Source organism: Ambystoma mexicanum, chromosome 8 (assembly GCF_040938575.1).
Source record: "Ambystoma mexicanum isolate Mex_15411 chromosome 8, UKY_AmexF1_1, whole genome shotgun sequence".
NCBI lineage: Eukaryota > Metazoa > Chordata > Amphibia > Caudata > Ambystomatidae > Ambystoma > Ambystoma mexicanum.
Window position 1 is genome coordinate 565,596,143 of NC_090929.1, and position 19,538 is coordinate 565,615,680.

Consider the following 19,538-nt stretch of genomic DNA (forward strand, 5'->3'; position numbering starts at 1 on the left):
AAATGCACAAATGCATATATATATTCAGTGAAAAAACTTTGTTAAAGGGACGTTATGGTTAAGTTGTGCTACTAAAAACCTATGAAATTCAGTGAAAAAACTTTGTTAAAGGGACGTTATGGTTCCCAGTAAAACCGAAAAACCCTTGAAATTCGCCAGTTATGGTAAGCTAAGCAACCATTACTCGCGCCACCACCGTGCACTGCTAAGCCTAACACCCAGGACATCAAAGATGACATCACACATGTCATTGAGACATCACTGATGACATCACATGTCTGACACCCCCTTTTTTACTTTCCTGACATATCTAGGCCACATGATTTTCTTCAGTAACAGTCAGGAACTAAAAATTATAAATGTACTATATTTGTAGACTTATCCTTCAAGTATGTTCTTACAATAATTCCCTTATGGTCCTGTCATATCATATGAAACATATACATAGGGGAAGGCACAACCTTGAAAGACAGCAATCATTTTTGTGCATTAAAATTATCAGTAGAGTTATCAGCACTTTCTGATAGTTTTGATGTTTTTTTTTATTACTGTACTTTCCCTGTACATGCTCATATTTGTATATGTTGTACTCACACTATTTTCCTTAGGGTCCAGACACATCATGTGATATATATAGATAGGATAAGTAACAGCTTTGAAACAGAGCAATCATTTTTCTGCATAAAGGTAATCAGTTAGGTTATGAACACTTTCTGCTACTATTGCTGTTTTTTTTCTTACTTCAATTCCCTTGTATATATTCATATTTGTATGTGGTGTTGTGTCTTTGTGATTTGTCTATAATAATGCAATTATGTAGTAAGTGGGTTTTATTACCTACTTATCACAAGTTTCACTGTACGCAAAATTCTAATATGAAAACAGTTATCATTTCATTATTCAACATGGCAAGCTTATGAATATTGCACCTCCATCATGTATGCTGCACACAATGCCTATGTTTCTACATGAGTACCTTAGTATACTGGATTGAAGTTAATAATAGAATGCTATTTATATCAATGCATAGCTTAATGCACTGATTAGCACTTGATATTTATTCCAATAATCGTTGACACTTTTTTTATTAACATTACACTAAGAATCCCTTGTACAGACTTTTCATGAAAGGTAAATGCACATGTGATGTCATCAGTGATGTCAACAATGACATTTGTGATGTCATCTTTGATGTCCTGGGTGTTAGGCTTAGCAGTACACGGTGGTGGTGCGAGTTATGGTTGCTTAGCTTACCATAACTGGCGAATTTCAAGGGTTTTTTGGTTTTACTTGGAACCATAACGTGTCAGGACCCAAGATTGGAAGCATTGGTATCAATGGCGGTTCAGACGGTGAACGGTCTAGTCCTCACCTAACATGGCGCCCAACAGGATGCTGGGGCTTATATATACCTGGCTCCGCCCACTTTTCGGCGGGTTGTATCTGTTATTCCTCGCTCTCAACGCTCCAACGTTGGATTACTGCCATCCTGTGTATATCTCCCACTCCTCTTACTCCTTGTTCCTTCTCTTTATCTCTATTTCAGTATCTTTTCTTTATCCGTGTTCGCTACAGTCTACACTGCGCTCACGATTTCCGCTGTTACTACTGCTGCGGTACCCTTCCGTTTCCCTATTTCTTCCTTACCTTAAACTTCAACCTTCCTTTCTTCACCCTGGTACTCCGGCCGCGAAGGTGCTCGCGCACTGTGTTCCGCGTCCGGAGACAGGAGATTACTTACTTGACTTGCTGTTCCTTCAGTCCTCCTGACTGGTTATTTCTTTCTTTTGCTCTCACGGAAGCGCTGTGCTGGTCGCCTCCGCGTTCCTAAAGCCTTTGATGCTTTCTACCTTTTTCTTCCCCTTCGGCGTAATACCTTCCGGCGAATTGTTTCTTTCCATTTCGCCGGATTCGTGGGTTAGAGCTGCTCCAGACTACGCCTTCTCTCTGTTTCGGTACAGTAGTCCTTCTCTTTGCTTTTAACTACAGTATCCCGTACCTTTCTATACCTTCCATTCCAAACCCTACTCTCAGGGTCTGATAACCTTTACTCCGTGTCTTGGGTTCTTGTCTCTTGGATTCCTGCCTTCACTTTCATTGACTACATTATCAACTCTGACATCTTGGAACTGCACACGATTGAACTGTACCATCTAAAGGACCCACCTTCCGAACCCATCTATGGACTAGGGTTTTTTCCGCCTTCGGGCTTTTTCCCTAGAACTGAGGCTGGCCCCCTGAGGATCCCCGGTGATAGGTTCACTCTTCTGTCAAGGTGGCCTCTGGAGGGGCCAGACCTTATCTTCACGAAAAGAAGACCAGAACACCGAAAGGCAAGGTTCCAAGGATTAAGAAGAAGCCAGGCAAGGTTGATACTGATCCGAGTGTACTTACCTCGAAGGAGACAGGTGAGGAGAAGGGGGAGGTGGACTTGGAACCGGACAGCATACAACGCCAGAACCCTAACATGGCTTCCTTGGAACAATACCAAGAATTGGTAGCGGCAATGCAGAATCTCACAGCTGAGGTCCAAGCCTTGAGGACAGAGAACATAGCACTCCGACAGCAAGTAGTCCTGCATAGAGACGACCGTGGAGACCTACCTGCGATGCCCCTTTCCTTTGGCAAGTACAACGGTGATCCGGGAGGAATGAAGGAATTCCTTGATGCCTGTGGTGTGTACTTTGCCTTCCGTACCCATGCCTATGAATCGGCAAGATCTAGGGTTGGATTCATCATCGCCAATCTCACAGGAAATGCTCTGGCTTGGACCACTCCTCTTGTTGCCAGAAACGACCCTTCCTTGATTGATTATGATCGTTTTATAGAGGGCTTCAAGGAACGATTTGACAGACCAGAGGTATTATACTCCTCCTTAGAAGCTATCCTGGACGTCAAACAAGGGAACACAGACGTTCAGACTTACATAGCCCGCTTTCAGCGACTAGCAGCTAAGGCAGACTGGCCCGATTCAGCCCAACAAACGATATTTCGGAGAGGACTCCACGACGAGCTCAAGGATGAGTTAGCTCGTGTCGCCCGGCCTGTATCTTGTCAGGAACTGATGACCTTAGCATTACAGATTGAATACCGATTAACTGAGAGACGGCAAGAAAGAAGACGATTCAGGAGCAACCCTCATTCTCTCAGTCTACCGAACCCTTCTCCAGCAACCCGGACCAACACTCCTTCGGAAGAACCCATGCAAGTCGGTACTACCAGGGGACCTCTTACGCCGGGAGAGCGGAAACGAAGAAGAGAGACCGGTTTATGTATGTATTGTGGTTCCGCCAAATACTTATTGAGAAACTGCCCGGAAGTGCCACCCCGGAGGAAGGAAAACTTCAACCCCCGATCTACAGCAAGGGAAGTCTCGGGGGAAGTGCCAAGTACCCTTGCAACCACTCAAGAACCATGAACAACCCTGAGGAAAACAACCTAATGGTGTTCCAAGTCAAATTATGGTTGTCTTCTTCGAGTTCCATGGAGGTACTTGCCATGTTAGACTGTGGAGCTGCAGGTAACTTCATGGATGCGAACTGGGCTATAGAACATCACATAGCTACCAAACGTAAGATAACTCCCATTCCGGTAGAGGGCGTAGACGGTGTACCACTGTCATCCGGTCCTATCACCACAGAAACAATACCACTAAGAATGGAGATGAGCCATCACTCGGAATATCTGATCTTTGATCAGATCAGAGCAGCCCATTTCCCTCTGGTCATCGGTATTCCATGGCTAAGGAAACATAATCCCCACATTGACTGGAAAGCAAATAGAGTGAGCTTCAACTCGCTCTTCTGTAAGTTCACTTGTATGGGCCACATGGATTCCTCCACTCATCCTGAAGCAGAACCACTTCCTATACCGAGTTCGACCATCATAGCCTCAGTTCCACCTCAATACCACGAATACTCTGAGGTATTCATAGACATCCAACCTCGTGATCTTCCCCCTCACCGACCAGAAGATTGCGGCACCGACCTAATACCTGAGGCAGTGATTCCTTTCGGGCGGATGTACCCTTTGTCACTCCCAGAAAGGAAGATCCTACGAGAATATCTGGACTCCAATCTCCAAAATGGGCTCATTCAAGAGTCGAGATCAGCCTGTGGAGCCTCCTTGTTCTTTATACCAAAGAAAGACAGCTCCGAACTGCGTCCATGTATCGACTATAGAGGGCTTAACAAGGTGACAATTAGAGACCGGTATCCTATGCCATTAATCCGAGACATCTTGGAGGCGGTGCAAGGAGCCGTATATTTTACCAAACTGGATCTAAGAGGCGCCTACCATCTCCTAAGGATAAGAAAAGGCGACGAATGGAAAACCGCGTTTCGCACTCCTTTCGGATTATTCGAATACCGAGTGATGCCATTCGGCCTGTTCAACGCCCCCGCTGTCTTTCAGAGGTATATGGATAAGGTGTTCGCAGACATGTTGTTCATCTCGGTGGTGGTGTATCTGGATGACATCCTGGTATACTCTCGAACACTAAACGAACACAGGTCACTAGTGAGAAAGGTACTCCAACGTCTTCTTGAACACCAACTTTTGGTGAAACCGGAAAAATGCAAGTTCGAGACCACTTCCGTATCCTACCTGGGATACGTTTTGTCAGAGGAAGGCATAGAGATGGACCCAGCCAAGGTTAAGGCTATCATGGAGTGGAGAGAACCCAACACCATCAAGGAACTACAAAGCTTCTTAGGGTTAGCCAATTTTTATAGAAGATTTATACCCACCTTCTCCAACCTGGTGCTTCCTCTCACATCCCTGCTCAAGAAAGGAGTCAAGTTTACCTTGGGTGATGAACAAAGGAGAGCAATTCAGACTCTTAAGGAATGTTTTTCCTCCGCTCCCATTTTGGTCCAGCCGGATCAGACTATACCATACATCCTGGAGACAGATGCTTCGATAGGAGCTGTAGGTGCCATCCTATTACAGAAAACAGCTGATGACAATGAACACCCGGTGGCGTACTTCTCGAAGACCCTCACCAGTAGTGAACGTAACTATTCCGTCTTAGAGAGAGAACTTTTAGCCATCAAGTTAGCCTGCCAAGAATGGCGACATCTCTTACAAGGCGCAACCCATCCCTTCGTGATCAGAACTGACCACCGCAATCTCAGAGTTCTACAACAAATGGAGTGCACCAATGCCCGACATGCCCGGTGGGCATATTTCTTCCTACAGTTCGATTTCATTATAACCTATATCCCGGGCACAGAAAACAAGAAGGCAGATGCCTTATCCCGGAGTATCGGAGACGGTTCAGGAACCTACAATGAACATGACTACCTTTTCCCTAATCTCAAGATCGTAGCTTCCACCGTCGCATTTTTCCGAGATCTGATACCTCATTATCAGTCCGGTGCAAGACTACCCGCCTCAGTCATCCAAGGCAAGGATGGACTGTACTATCATGGTCACGCCCTGTTCATTCCCACCAAAGATCTCCAGAAGCTCGTCCTTTCGTGGTGCCATGATACCCCCTTGTCGGGTCACCCAGGCATCAGAAAGACCTATGAACTCTTGCAAAGAGGCTTTTGGTGGCCAAAATTAAAGACAGATGTATATCAGTATGTTACCTCCTGTTCAATCTGTGCCTCTAACAAATACCGAACCGGTAAACCGCTCGGACTCTTACAACAACATACTATACCGTCACGACCATGGGAACATATCTCTACCGATTTCATCGTCGATCTTCCCCCTTCTGAGGGCATGACGGTGATTATGGTCACAATAGATTCATTTAGCAAACTGGCCCATTTTTCAGCCTTTAAACAAATTCCTTCTGCTTCAGAGACAGCTGACGTCTTCCTCCGAGATATAGTCCGTCTTCACGGTCTGCCCCAGACCATTGTATCTGACCGGGGACCTCAGTTTACGTCCAAATTCTGGGCTTCGCTTTGTCAGGTCTTGAGTATCAACAGAGCCCTGTCTTCGGGATACCACCCCCAGAGCAATGGACAAACCGAAAGGTTAAACGCAACCCTGGAACAGTATTTAAGGTGTTTCTGCAGCAACCAACAAGAGAGATGGCATTGTTTCCTTTCTCAAGCAGAGTTTGCTTATAATAATACCCTGCATACCACCATCCAAATGAGCCCTTTTTTATGTACGTATGGATTTCATCCCAAACACCTACCGGGGTTTGGCTCCCTAGCCACTAAGATTCCAGCACTGGACGGCGTGATACAGGAACTTCAGGAGGTTCATGATCTCGCCAAGAAGGCACACCAACTCGGTCAACAATCACAGAAGAGATGGGCAGATAGGAGCAGAGCTTCCAACCCTACATGGAAACCAGGACAACTAGTCTGGTTATCTACTAGATTTCTTCCTAGATGGGTTCATGCTGGAAAATTCTCCCCCCGTTATCTTGGACCGTTTCCCATTCTCCAACAGGTCAACCCGGTTGCTTTTCGACTCAAACTTCTGGACTATCTCCAAAGGGTTCACCCGGTGTTTCACGTCTCTTTGCTCAAAGAGTACAAGACAGACCCGTTCCTTAGGCCCTTCCGCAAGAGTCGAGCCCAAGTACGTTCCATTCCAGATGAATATGAAGTAGCATACCTAGTGGACTCCAGATACCACAGAGGTCGGCTCCAATACCTGGTTCACTGGAAGGGCTATCCCGTGGAAGAGAGGTCTTGGGAACCAGTAAGTCATGTTCATGCCCCCAGGCTCTTGAGAAAGTTTCATCGCCTTCACCCGGGTAAGCCGGGGGGTTCCCTGAGAGGAAGGGGGTATACTGTCAGGACCCAAGATTGGAAGCATTGGTATCAATGGCGGTTCAGACGGTGAACGGGCTAGTCCTCACCTAACATGGCGCCCAACAGGACGCTGGGGCTTATATATACCTGGCTCCGCCCACTTTTCGGCGCGTTGTATCTGTTATTCCTCGCTCTCAACGCTCCAACGTTGGATTACTGCCATCCTGTGTATATCTCCCACTCCTCTTACTCCTTGTTCCTTCTCTTTATCTCTATTTCAGTATCTTTTCTTTATTGGTGTTCGCTACAGTCTACACTGCGCTCACGATTTCCGCTGTTACTACTGCTGCGGTACCCTTCCGTTTCCCTATTTCTTCCTTACCTTAAACTTCAACCTTCCTTTCTTCACCCTGGTACTCCGGCCGCGAAGGTGCTCGCGCACTGTGTTCCGCGTCCGGAGACAGGAGCTTACTTACTTGACTTGCTGTTCCTTCAGTCCTCCTGACTGGTTATTTCTTTCTTTTGCTCTCATGGAAGCGCTGTGCTGGTCGCCTCCGCGTTCCTAAAGCCTTTGATGCTTTCTACCTTTTTCTTCCCCTTCGGCGTAATACCTTCCGGCGAATTGTTTCTTTCCATTTCGCCGGATTTGTGGGTTAGAGCTGCTCCAGACTACGCCTTCTCTCTGTTTCGGTACAGTAGTCCTTCTCTTTGCTTTTAACTACAGTATCCCGTACCTTTCTATACCTTCCATTCCAAACCCTACTCTCAGGGTCTGATACCCTTTACTCCGTGTCTTGGGTTCTTGTCTCTTGGATTCCTGCCTTCACTTTCATTGACTACATTATCAACTCTGACATCTTGGAACTGCACACGATTGAACTGTACCATCTAAAGGACCCACCTTCCGAACCCATCTATGGACTAGGGTTTTTTCCGCCTTCGGGCTTTTTCCCTAGAACTGAGGCTGGCCCCCTGGGGATCCCCGGTGATAGGTTCACTCTTCTGTCAAGGTGGCCTCCGGAGGGGCCAGACCTTATCTTCACGAAAAGAAGACCAGAACACCGAAAGGCAAGGTTCCAAGGATTAAGAAGAAGCCAGGCAAGGTTGATACTGATCCGAGTGTACTTACCTCGAAGGAGACAGGTGAGGAGAAGGGGGAGGTGGACTTGGAACCGGACATAACGTCCCTTTAACAAAGTTTTTTCACAGAATTTCATAGGTTTTTAGTAGCGCAACTTAACCATAACGTCCCTTTAACAACGTTTTTCCACTGAATTTCATAGGTTTTTAATAGCACAACTTAACCATAACGTCCCTTTAACAAAGTTTTTTCACTGAATTTCATTGGTTTCTATTGTTATGTTAACTGAACTTGGTAAAGCGCACGTACACCCAAAGGCATCTTGGCGCTGGCTACTGCAGGGGAATCAAAACCAGTGCGGTAATAACACCAAGGAGAGAAGCGGCTAAAGTGCAACTTTACCATAACGTCCCTTTAACAAAGTTTTTTCATTGAATTTCATAGTTTTTTATTAGTGCAACTTAACCATAACGTCCCTTTAACACATTTTTTTAATTGAATTTTATAGTTTTTTATTAGTGCAACGTAACCATAACGTCCTTTTCAATGGATGAAGACCACTAGCATCCTAGGTTCTCAAAGTAGGAACCCGGGGTGGTAAAAAAAAGATTTTCCTTCCCAAACCGGAACGCCTGCGGCGTCCCGGTGTAGGAAGGAAAATCTTTTACCAAGATGGGCACCATGGAAAGGGAAGGCGGGGTGTATAAGGAGAACACAACAGGGCATATGTAGGGGGAACCAGGAGGGAGACACGGGCAGGAGAGCGGGGTGGGGGGTAACAGGAGAGAGACACGGGGCATGAGCAGGGGGTGGGGGGGTAACAGGAGGGAGACACGAGGCATGACCGGGGGGTGGGGGCAACATGAGAGAGACACGGGGCATGAGCGGGGGGTGGGGGGCAAAAGCAGGGAGACACGGGGCATGAGCCGGAGGTGGGGGGAACATGAGGGAGACACAGGGCATGAGAGGGGGTGGGGGGTAACAGGAGAGAGACACGGGGCATGAGCAGGAGGTTGGGGGCAACAGCAGGGAGACACGGGGCATGACCGGGCGGTGGGGGGCAACAGAAGGGAGACACGGGGCATGACCGGGGGGTGGGGGGCAATAGGAGAGAGACACGGGGCATGAGAGGGGGCTGGGGGGTAACAGGAGAGAGACACAGGGCATGAGAGGGGGGTGGGGGGTAACAGGAGAGAGACATGGGGCATGAGCGGGGGATGGGGGCAACAGCAGGGAGACACGGGGAATGACCAGGGGGTGGGGGCAACAGGAGAGAGACACGGGGCATGAGAGGGGAGTGGGGGGTAACAGGAGGGAGACACAGGGCATGAGCGGGGGGTGGGGGGTAACAGGAGAGAGACACGGGGCATGAGCAGGGGGTGGGGGGCAACAGCAGGGAGACACGGGGCATGAGCAGGGGGTGGTGGGCAACAGCAGGGAGACGCGGGGTATGAGCAGGAGGTGGGGGACAACAGCAGGGAGACACGGGGCATGACCGGGTGGTGGGGGGCAACAGAAGGGAGACACGGGGCATGACCGGGGGGTGGGGGGCAGCAGGAGAGAGACACAGGGCATGAGAGGGGGGTGGGGGTAACAGGAGAGAGACACAGGGCATGAGAGGGGGGTGGGGGGTAACAGGAGAGAGACATAGGGCATGAGCGGGGGGTGGGGGCAACAGCAGGGAGACACAGGGAATGACCAGGGGGTGGGGGGGCAACAGGAGAGAGACACGGGGCATAAGAGGGGGGTGGGGGGTAACAGGAGGGAGACACGGGGTGGGGGGTAACAGGAGAGAGACACGGGGCATGAGCAGGGGGTGGGGGGCAACAGCAGGGAGACACAGGGCATGAGCGGGGGGTGGGGGGCAACAGCAGGGAGACATGGGGCATGAGCAGGGGGTGGGGGGAACATGAGGGAGACACGGGGCATGAGAGGGGGGTGGGGGGTCACAGAAGAGAGATACGAGGCATGAGCGGGGGTGGGGGGCAACAGCAGGGAGACACGGGGCATGACCTGGTGGTGGGGGGCAACAGAAGGGAGACACGGGGCATGACCGGGGGGTGGGGGGCAGCAGGAGAGAGACACGGGGCATGAGAGGGGGGTGGGGGGTAACAGGAGAGAGACACAGGGCATGAGAGGGGGGTGGGGGGTAACAGGAGAGAGACATGGGCATGAGCGGGGGGTGGGGGGCAACAGCAGGGAGACACAGGGAATGACCAGGGGGTGGGGGGCAACAGGAGAGAGACACGGGGCATAAGAGGGGGGTGGGGGGTAACAGGAGGGAGACTCGGGGCATGAGCGGGGGGTGGGGGGTAACAGGAGAGAGACACGGGGCATGAGCAGGGGGTGGGGGGCAACAGCAGGGAGACACGTGGCATGAGCGGGGGGTGGGGGGCAACAGCAGGGAGACACGGGGCATGAGCAGGGGGTGGGGGGAACATGAGGGAGACACGGGGCATGAGAGGGGGGTGGGGGGTCACAGAAGAGAGATACGGGGCATGAGCGGGGGTGGGGGCAACAGCAGGGAGACACGGGGCATGAGCGGGGGTGGGGGGAACACGAAGGAGACACAGGGCATGAGAGGGGAGTGGGGGGGTAATAGAAGAGGGACATGGGGCATGAGCGGTGGGTGGGGGGTAACAGGAGAGAGACACGGGGCATGAGCAGGGGGTGGGGGCAACAGCAGGGAGACACGGGGCATGAACCGGGGGTGGGGGGCAACAGCAGTGAGACACGGGGCATGAGCAGGGGGTGGGGGGAACATGAGGGAGACACTGGGCATGAGAGGGGGGTGGGGGGTCACAGAAGAGAGATACGGGGCATGAGCGGGGGTGGGGGGCAACAGGAGAGAGACACGGGGCATGAGCAGGGCGTGGGGGGCAACAGCAGGGAGACACGGGGTATGAGCGGAGGGTGGGGGGCAACAGCAGGGAGACACGGGGCATGAGCAGGGGGTGGGGGGAACATGAGGGAGACACGGGGCATGAGAGGGGGGTGGGGGGTCACAGAAGAGAGATACGGGGCATGAGCGGGGGTGGGGGGCAACAGCAGGGAGACACGGGGCATGAACGGGGGGTGGGGGAACACGAAGAAGACACGGGGCATGAGTGGGGGTAACAGGAGAGCGACACGGGGCATGAGCGGTGGGTGGGGGCAACAGCAGGGAGACACGGGGCATGAGCGGGGGGTGGGGGGCAACTGGAGAGAGACACGGGGCATGAGCGGGGGGTGATGGGCAACAGCAGGGAGACACTGGGCATGACCCGGGGGTGGGGGGCAGGGGGCAACAGGAGAGAGACAGGGGGCATGAGTGGGGGGTGGGGGGCAGCAACAGCAGGGAGACATGGGGCATGAGCAGGGGGTGGGGGGCAACAGCAGGGAGACACGGGGCATGAGCGGGGAGTGAGGGTAACAGGAGAGAGACACGGGGCATGAGTTGGGGTGGAGGCAACAGCAGGGAGACATGGGGCATGACCGGGGGGCAACAGGAGAGAGACACGGGGCATGAGAGGGATGTGGGGGGTAATAGGAGAGAGACATGGGGCATGAGAGGGGGGTGGGGGGTAACAGGAGAGAGATACGGGGCATAAGAGGGGGTGGGGGGCAACAGCACAGAGACACGGGGCATGAGCGGAGGGTGGGGGGCAACAGCAGGGAGACACGGGGCATGAGCGGGGCGTGGGGGGCAACAGCAGGGAGACATGGGGCATTTACCCGGAGGGTGGGGGGTAACATCAGCGAGACATGGGGCATGAGCGGGGGGTGGGGGGAACACGAGGGAGATACGGGGAATGAGCGGGGGGTGGGGGGCAACAGGAGAGAGACACAGGGCATGAGCAGGGGGTGGGGGGCAACAGGAGGGAGACACGGGGCATGAGCGGGGTGGGAAGCAACAGAGGGGGAAACGGGGCATGAGCGGGGGGTGGGGGGAACACGAGGGAGACACGGGGCATGAGCGGGGGATGGGGGGTAACAGGAGAGAGACACGGGGCATGAGCAGGGGGTGGTGGGCAACAGAAGGGAGACACGGGGCATGAGTGAGGGGTGGGGGCAACAGCAGGGAGACATGGGGCATGAGCGGGGGGTGGGGGGAACACAAGGGAGACACTGGGGATGAGAGGGGGTGGGGGGTAACAGGAGAGAGACACGGGGCATGAGCGGGGGGTGGGGGGCAACAGCAGTGAGGCATGGGGCATGACCAGGAGGCAACAGAAGGGAGACATGGGGCAAAACCAGGGGGTGGGGGGCAACAGGAGAGAGACACGGGGCATGTGAGGGGGGTGGGGGGTAACAGGAGAGAGACACAGGGCATGAGAGGGGGGTGGGGCGTAACGGGAGAGAGACACGGGGCATGACCGGGGGGTGGGGGAAACAGCAAGGAGACACAGCAGGGGGTGGCGGGAACAAGAGGGAGACACGGGGCATGAGCCGGGGGTGGAGGGGAACACGAGGGAGACACGGGGCATGAGCAGGGGGGTGGGGGGTAACAGGAGAGAGACACGGGGCATGAGCAGGTGGTGGGGGGCAATAGGAGGGAGACACGGGGCATGAGCGGGGGGTGGGGGGCAACAAGAGGGAGACACGGGGCATGAGCAGGGGGGTGGGGGGTAACAGGAGAGAGACATGGGGCATGGGCGGGTGGTGGGGGCCAACAGGAGGGAGAAACGGGGCATGAGCGGGGGGTGGGGGGAACACGAGTAAGACACGGGGCATGAGCGGGGGGTGGAGGGCAACAGCAGGGAGACACGGGACATGAGCGGGGGCTGGGGGGTAACAGGAGAGAGACACGGGGCATGAGCAGGGTGTGGGGGGCAACAAGAGGGAGACACGGGGCATGAGCGGGGGTGGGGGGAACACGAGGGAGGCATGGGGCATGAGAGAGGGGGTGGGGGGTAACAGGAGAGAGACACGGGGCATGAGCAGGGGGTGGGGGCAACAGCAGGGAGACACGGGGCATGACCGGGGGTTGGAGGGCAACAGCAGGGAGACACAGGGCATGACCGGGGGGTGGGGGTCAACAGGAGAGAGACACGGGGCATGAGTGTGGGGCAACAGCAGGGAGACACGGGGCATGAGCGGGGGGTGGGGGGAACACGAGGGAGACACAGGGCATGAGCAAGGGGTGGGAGGCAACAAGAGGGAGACACGGGGCATGAGCGGGGGGTGGGGGGAACACGAGGGAGACACAGGGCATGAGCAAGGGGTGGGAGGCAACATGAGGGAGACACGGGGCATGAGCAGGGGGTGGGGGGCAACAAGAGGGAGACACAGGGCATGAGCGGGGGTTGGGGGTAACAGGAGAGAGACACAGGGCATGAGCGGGGGGTGGGGGAACAGGAGGGAGACACGGGGCATGAATGGGGGGTGGTGGGAACAGTGGAGACACAAGGCATGAGCGGGGGTGGGGGGGACAGGAGGGAGACACGGGGCATGAGCGGGGGGTGGGTGGGAACAGGGGAGATACGGGGCATGAGCGGGGGGTGGGGTGGAACACGAGGGAGACATGGGGCATGAGCGGGGGTGGGGGGAACAGGGGTGACACGGGGCATGGGTGGGGGTTGGGGGGAAACAAGAGAGAGACACGGGCATGAGCAGGGGGTGGGGGTACAGGAGGGAGACATGGGTAATGAGCAGGGGGGTGGGGGGATGCAGGAGGATGACACGGGATATCCGCTCCTCGGTCCTCTGCAGGCCACCGTGTACCAATGGCGTGTCTCCTGCAAGTCTGCAGCAGCCTGGGATGTTCAGGAAGTGTAATCCACATGAACCTCACACAGCCCCATTGGAGTCCCGCTGTCCTCTGATCTTATTGCATCAGAATTTTTGCTTGTTACATTGTGATAATCACTTGTGAAGTCTGAAGTCACTGCAGAGCTTGCCACAGATGCCAATATACGAACAATAAACTAAGATGGCGGGCGTCTCTGAAAATAAAACGCACTGCACGCTTTACTGCAGTCAATGGGAGAGCACGCAAGTCGCTTGCCCAATCCCCGTCCTGTCTGCGGAGCGAACAGGGAAGTGTGTCCGCGAAGTGCACACAGATATCACTAATTTTTTTCATTACATTTTTGTCTTTTTTTTAAAAACTGCTGGATGGGTTTACACCAAATAAAAAAAAGCACGCTTTCGGGACCAAGCCGCCGCTCCTGCTGCAAATTTGGTGTAAATTCATCCAGCGGTTTGGGCTGTAGGCGTGATCAAAGTTTTTTCCCATTATGTCTATGGGAAAAAAAAAGTTTTGGGACCCCCCCTATAACTTTGCCCCCCCTGGACTAAACCTCACCAAACTTTGCAAATTCAGAGTGGGCCATATACTTTATTTGCAACGTTTGGTGACGATTCGTCCAGGGGGAGCGAAGTTATAAGCCGCCCAAAAAGTGCTCTTCCTATGGAAACAGCAACTTAACCATAACTACATGGCCACTACCATGGCCATGTAATATATATATATATATATATATATTTTTTTTTTTTTTTTGTTTTTTTTTTTGCAAAGTTTGGGGAGGATTCGTCCAGGGGGGGCAAAGTTATAGGGTGGGTCCCTACAGCCCAAACCGCTGGACGGATTTTCACCAAATTTGGACCAGGAGCAGTGGCTTGCTCCCGAAAGCGTGCTTTTGCAAATTTGGTGAAAATCCGTTGAGTAGTTTTTTTTAAAATGACCAAAAAGTAGGTAAAAAAAAATTAGTGATATCTGTGTTTGGTCCGCAGACAAACTTCCCTGTACTGATCGGCTGAGCGGCTTACGTCATGTCCGCGGACATGCAGCGTGTTCGCTGATTGGACGGTGTGAAGCATGAAGCGCGTCAGATTTTCGGTAGCGCCCGCCATCTTGGATTCGCAGACGTCCGCGGACAGCGCGGTGAAATTTTGTTCAAAATGTGTATTTAGTAGAGTGTGTTGGTGTGTAGGAGTGTTTGGGGAGGATGGGAGGGTATGAGATAGGTTAAATGTTGTGCTTTTTTATGTGGTAGACGTTCTTTTTGTGTTCGATTTGTCTGCGGACATCACGGGTGTTCTGAAATGTTCTAAATAAACTGAATGAGGGGTGTTCTGAGGACTCAATATGTGTCCGTTTTGTTCGCAAGCAAGCTGAAACTGTTCTAAGAACACCTGCGGTGTCCTGAAATGTTCCAAATAAACAAAATGGCGGTGTTCTGAGGACATTGTCCGTATTGTTCTTTGTCAAGTTGATTGTGTTCTAAGAACACTCGTGGTGACCTAAAATGTTCATAGGGGGTGTCCTGAAGATGCTGTCCGTATTGATCGTTGTCAAGTTGAAAATGTTCTTAGAACTCTTGCGGTGTCCTGAAATTTTCGTAGGGGGTGTCCTGAAGACGCTGTTCGTATTGTTTGCTGGCAAGTTGAATTTGTTCTCAGAACACTCGCGGTGTCCTGAAATGTTCGCAAACAAAGAAAATGGGGGTGTTCTGAGGACGCTGTCCCTATTGTGCTATGTCAAGTTGAATGTGTTCTAAGAACACTCGCAGTGTCCTAAAATGTTTGTAAATAAACAAAATGGGGGTGTTCTGAGGACGCTGTCCGTATTGTTCTTTGTCAAGTGGAATGTGTTCTAAGAACACCCGTGGTGTCCTGAAATGTTCACAAATAAACCAAATGGGGGTGTTCTGAGGACCCTGTCCGTATTGTTCGATGGTAAATTGAATGTGTTCTAAGAACACTCGTGGTGTCCTGAAATGTTCATAGGGGGTGTCCTGAAGACGCTGTCTGTATTGTTCGTTGACAAGTTGAAAATGTTCTTAGAACTCTCGCGGTGTCCTGCAATGTTCGCAAATAAACAAAATGGGGGTGTGTTCTAAGAACTCACACGTTGTCCTGAAATGTTCGTAGGGGGTGTCTTGAAGACGCTGTCCGTATTGTTCAATGGCAAGTTGAATTTGTTCTAAGAACACTCGTGGTGTCCTGAAATGTTCGCAAATAAACAAAATGGGGGTGTTCTGAGGACGCTGTCCATATTGTTCTGTGGCAAGCTGAATGTGTTCTAAGAACGCTCGCGGTGTCCTGAAACGTTCGCAAATAAACAAAATGGGGGTGTTCTGAGGACGCTGTCCGTATTGTTCGTTGTCAAGTTGAAAGTGTTCTAAGAACTCTTGCGTTGTCCTGAAATGTTTGTAGGGGGTGTCCTGAAGACGCTGTCCTTATTGTTCTTTGTCAAGTTGAATGTGTTCTAAGAACACTCGTGGTGTCCTGAAATGTTCATAGGGGGTGTCCTGAAGACGCGGTTCGTATTGTTCGCTGGCAAGTTGAATGTGTTCTCAGAACACTCGCGGTGTCCTGAAATGTTCGCAAACAAACCAAATCGGGGTGTTCTGAGGACGCTGTCCGTATTGTTTGTTGTCAAGTTGAAAGTGTTCTAAGAACACACACGGTGTCCGTATTGTTCTTTGTCAAGTTGAACGTGTTCTAAGAACACTTGTGGTGTCCTAAAATGTTCGTAAATAAACAAAATGGGGGTGTTCTGAGGACACTGTCCGTATTGTTCGTTGTCAAATTGAATGTGTTCTAAGAACACTCGTGGTGTCCTGAAATGTTCGTAGGGGGTGTCCTGAAGACGTTGTCTGTATTGTTCGATGGCAAGTTGAATGTGTTCTCAGAACACTCGCGGTGTCCTGAAATGGTCGCAAACAAACAAAATGGGGGTGTTCTGAGGACGCTGTCCGTATTGTTCGTTGTCAAGTTGAAAGTGTTCTAAGAACACACGCGGTGTCCGTATTGTTCTTTGTCAAGTTGAATGTGTTCTAAGAACACTTGCGGTGTCCTAAAATGTTCATAAATAAACAAAATTGGGGTGTTCTGAGGACGCTGTCCGTATTGTTTTATGTCAAGTTGAATGTGTTCTAAGAACACTTGCAGTGTCCTGAAATGTTCGCAAATAAACAAAATGGGATTGTTCTGAGGACGCTGTCCGTATTGTTCGTTGTCAAGTTGAATGTGTTCTAAGAACACTCGTGGTGTCCTGAAATGTTCGCAAATAAACCAAATTGGGGTGTTCTGAGGACGGTGTTCGTATTGTTAGTTGTCAAGTTGAAAGTGTTCTAAGAACTCTCGCGGCGTCCTGAAATGTTCGTAGGGGGTGTCCAGAAGACGCTGTCCGTATTGTTCGCTGGCAAGTTGAAAGTGTTCTAAGAACACTGTAATGTCTGCGGACATTAAAAGTTTCCATAGGCCATAGTTGAAATGTTTGACTCTATTGGTGTGATATGCTGCGGTGGTTGTGGCCAGGGCATAGAGTGTTGGGTGCATGACCATTTGGTCATGCACCCAACACTCTATGCCCTGGCCACAACCACTACAGCATATCACACTTATAGTTGCTTATAACTTTGGGTCAAAAACAAATTTATAAGGAACAAAGTTATAAGATATTATGGGTGTGATATGCTGCGATGGTTGTGTCCATGGTATAGAGTGTATAATATACTTACTGTTTGGTTTAGTAACTGGAGTACAAGTATTTCTTGTTAATTTCTGTGATAAAAGAAAATAGCATGTTAGTATTAGTATTTTGTAATGACTTATTACATTGTATAATCAACATTTTTTTTGGACCCTCATATTTAGTAGATTACAAACCAGAGTACTGTGCAATTTGCTCAGTTTCTGTGTTTGTTGCTAAAATCATTGGGTCTGTGGGAGAAAAAAAATCCATGTTGGATTAAAAAAAACCTTTTTCTGTTATGCTACAGTTTATTTGTTTCTTTGTTTTCAGTGTTCACTTGTTGCTTCTGGCTAATGCTTTATACATTGGGTTGTTGCATTTTTTTGGAGCAGTAACATATTATTTATTTGTTTGGATATTATGAAATTTTGGAGCAGTTAGATACCAGTAGGCGTATTCTAACTGTCTATTTATTGATATTTTTTAGTGGTATTGTATTATCTGTTTGGATATTGTTAGATACCAATAGGTGTATTCTAACTGTCTATTTTTTTATATATTTTAGTGGTATTGATTTATCTGTTTCGATATTGTTAAATTTTGGGACAGTTAGATACCAGTCAGGATTGTTTGCTGCATTTCTGTGAAGTACTAACATTTGCATACACGATGGGTCTGTACTGTGTAAGTAAATGTTGTCAACAATTGGTGGTAATTGAAATAGAATATTCATTGCTACATTTGCGTAGCAACTTACACCAACTATATTTGAGAGTTTAAATGGAGCAGGTAGTTCTGTATCTGACTGCTTTTTTTGGAGTTTGTCTTCCTTCTTTGAAGAAGTACCTGGTTTACTTTCCCTAATTAATTCTTTTTTGCTTGTGGTACTTGATGAAGTATTACTTTCTTTTACTCTCTCTGGAGGATTTGCAGTGACATCTTGTTGCATTTCTGTTTGATTTATTTTTCTTTTATAATGGTTTACTTTTGGTGGAACAAAATATGTTTTTAGATGGGGGTGTATAGTGATCAAAGTCTATTGTATTCTAAAATGCAAGGAATATCAGCGTTTATTTTACTTGCATCAAAGTTGATTAGAAATAGACCGTCAATTGTACGTAAGCATGATAGTGCTACGTAGCTCATGCCTTCTTTACAGACTGTGTTACCAATATCTATCATTGCTTCGTCTAGGGTAAGACCTTGTGATTTATGAATCGTGACTGTGTATGCAAGAGTTAGAGAAAATTGTTCTCTGCGTGCATACTTGTCTTTGCAGAGAAGGAATCGAGCTTTTGAGCGTCCTATCCTTTTTACTTCTGAAAGTTTGTCAAAGAGTATATTGACAAACTGAATTTTGTTGTCACGTGGGTATGTTTGAAAGCCAACAACTGTACCCAGTGCTCCATTAACTAGTCCTTGGTCCACGTCAAGGTTAAGTTTAAGCATTACTCTGCAATTTAAGGATAATTTTTATATCTTTTCTAAGCCTGCTGTGTTTGAGATTGATGTTTCTAAACTATTTAGTCTTGTTGTGGCTTGGTCACACATGGGTAGTGTCATTCCATATACATCTATTTTGTCTGTGGCGCTAATTTCCATTATTGGTTGCATTTCTTTACTTAACATTATTTCATTGAATTTGAAACAGCTTGCAAGAGTTGGCATTAAGGCCATACAATTGACATTTTTGTGGGCTAATTGTTCCATAACATCTGTAGCACATGCATTATCGCCATAAAGTGCATTAATTTGCCGAGTTTTCAATATTGCTTCTGCTTCTTTAGAAAGTATACCAACTCTGATACTTTTTAAGATGTTGGCATAATTGAGATATGCAGATTGCTGCATGTTTTCTGTTAATTCTCTGTATTGGAAATGTGGCCAAAGGTTGACATTTCCAATGCTAACAACAGTTTTACGGCAGCGTTTGTGTCCTAATGTTTTAAAAATAGGCTCCCCTTTTACTGGTGTCAATTGAAGAAGATCTCCGAAAACAACAATGTGTTTTCCTGCAAAGAGCTCTTCATAGTTTGTTTTGAGTACTTCTTGTAATCTGAGGTGAATCAAAGCCAACATTAGGTTATAGACCATGCTCACTTCATCTATTAGTAGCATTTTCATTTGTTTCAATACTCTGCGTAGTTCCATTGCAGCTTCTGCAGAAAGTTTGTAATAGTCTAATTTGTTCTGGTGTTCTACTGGCAATAGTAGTAATCAGTGTAAAGTGACACCACCTATATTGTAGACAGCTAAACCTGTTGGGGCAGTGACAACAGCTGACAGTTTGTTGTTTGTCAATCGTTGAAGGAACTTACTGATGATTTTG